General features: G+C 40.2%; 1 protein-coding gene across 5 annotated transcripts in view; it reads left to right on the top strand.

Moving 5' to 3' along the window:
- Rnf138 (ring finger protein 138) overlaps positions 1-2,475 on the top strand; it is a 23,570-nt gene that overhangs the window by 11,530 nt on the left and 9,565 nt on the right. The window lies entirely within an intron of this gene.

The raw sequence follows: 2,475 nt of genomic DNA on the forward strand, positions 1-2,475 counted from the left end.
TGCTTGTCTACAGCAATACTGAAAATACGTTTTTCTCAATATAAATTTTAAATAACTCCAAACATATTGACTATATACTTCAAAATACATCACTACTAGTAGTTTCTTAAATGAACATAAATATATAAAGTCTTTTTGTTTGTTTTGTATTTAATAGAGTTTAAAATCTTGACTCTTACAAGCCCAAATAAGAACAATTTTTAGACATTGGATTTCATTGTAATAAGGCTGTATTTCAATGACCCTCACATCACCAAAGGATTTTACCTCCATCGTAGCTAAACTGAGAGTTGATAATTCTGCTGCACCAAGAAATGAATTGTAGGCTTGATTCTTGGGTACAGACTTCCTGCTATGGTCAAAGCTATTTGACTTGAGTGAGTGAATTTATTCTCAGCACACAGAGAACAGGTTACATTCATTTAAGAAATGGTGTAGGTATTAAGATGGTCTATTCATAACGTCATTCACCAATTGTTTCAATGAACAATGGTTCTGCTTGGAAGGTGGCACAGACATTAGGTGAGGGTAAGAATTTGGTTCATTAGCTGTGGTAATTTGGAAAAGCATTCATCTCAGAGAAAGAGTAACTTATAAAGTCCTCTTCTTCCAACTTGATACAAGAGTTACAAACATCAAGCAAAGCATTCAGTCTCACTCCTTGTTGTTCTCTTACAAGCAACCTCCCCAGTTAATCTCAACACTGTATCTTAGCCCTGGCTGTCCTGGAATTTGCTTTGTATACCAGGCTGACCTTGAACTCAGAGATCCACTTACCTCTGCCCCCCTCATAAAGGTGTGCAGGCAACACTATCATGACCAACATAAAAATCTTTTAATTTTTTTTTTTTACAGTCCAGTCATTGCCCACCTCTTGGTCCTCCCTTCTACAGCTCTTCACTCCATTCCTCATCCCCATCCCCTACCTCCAGGCCTCTCCACTCCTGACAAGCAAAATTTTGAAGTATCTTTGTTTTATGTGGATTGGTGTTTGAGCTGCCATGTATGTGCTGAGAACTGAACCTAGATCCTCTAGAAGAGCAGTCAGTACTCTTTTTTTTTTTTTTTTTTTTTTTTTTTTTTTTTTTTTTGGTTTTTCAAGACAGGGTTTCTCTGTATAGCCCTGGCTGTCCTGGAGCTCACTCTGTAGACCAGGCTGGCCTTGAAATCCGCCTGCCTCTGCCACCCCAAGTGCTGGGATTAAGGGCTCGTGCTACCACCGCCTGGTGCAGTCAGTACTCTTAACCACCGCAGCTGGTAGACCTTTTATTTATCAGAGAACAAACTCCTGATAGCTCCCCTTTATCCATCCGTCTATCCATTTTTTTTTTTCCTTCAGACAGGGTTTCTCTGTGTAGCCCTGGCTGTCCTGGAACTCACTCTGTAGACCAGGCTGGCCTCGAACTCAGAGATCCGCCTGCCTCTGCCTCCCAAGCGCTGGGATTAAAGGCGTGCGCCACCACCGCCTGGTCAAGTGCTTGTTTTTATGACATTGACAATATTTACTAAATTCTGTGGCATGTTAGTTATGTTTTCTGTATGCAGTGCTCCTTCTAATATTCCATATGCTACTGACTTTCTGGCATAGGGTACAAGTAAATATGTCAGGATAGTCTGTAGTAGAGTAGTGTGCTAACGAAGCCTAGTTTTGTTTTTTTTTCTTTTTAAGGAATAATCAGAGTTTAAAAAAGTTCATTTTGTGAAACCTCAGCTTTGGAAGCACAGTCTTGACCCTATCCTAGCTACATGACAAAAAGTTCACGTATATTTTACTTCAATCCCAGGTTAAGAACTTAACAAGGAGAGCTGGAGAGGTGGCTTAGTAGTTAAGAGCACTGCCTTGTGCTTCTACAGGACCTAGGTTTGAATCTCAGTACCTACAAGAGGGATTACAACCATTTGTAACTTCAGAATCAGTGGATACCACACCTTTTCTTGGCCTCTGCACTACTTGCATGCACTGCATAGACTTTAATGCAGGCAAAACACCAACACACATTTTTTTAAAAATTAGCAAGAGGCAAGTATGATAGCATATGTCAGGAGCACTATTTCTAGACCCTATCCTAGCCCTCATTTCCCCTCATCATGCCCAAAAGAACATCACTGTGAAAAAAGATCTTATGTAATTAAAATTCTGTTTTCTAATTTGCACTTTTGTACCTGAATATTTTAGAAGTTTGTGTTTTTGCATTTTTTTAAGGTTTATTTTATGTATATGAGTTCACACTGTAGCTGAACAGATAGTTGTGAGCCTTCATCTGGTTGTTGGGAATTGACTTTTAGGACCTCTGCTCACTCCAGTCAACCTTGTTCCGGCCCACAGATTTATTTATTATAAGTATCCTGATTGGGCAGTGGTGGTGCATGCCTTTAATCCCAGCACTTGGGAGGCAGAGGCTAGCGAATTTCTGAGTTTGAGGCCAGCCTGGTCTACAGAGTGAGTTCCAGGATGGCCAGGGCTACACAGAGAAA

Source organism: Mastomys coucha, unplaced genomic scaffold (genome assembly GCF_008632895.1).
Source record: "Mastomys coucha isolate ucsf_1 unplaced genomic scaffold, UCSF_Mcou_1 pScaffold13, whole genome shotgun sequence".
Classification (NCBI taxonomy): Eukaryota; Metazoa; Chordata; class Mammalia; order Rodentia; family Muridae; genus Mastomys; species Mastomys coucha.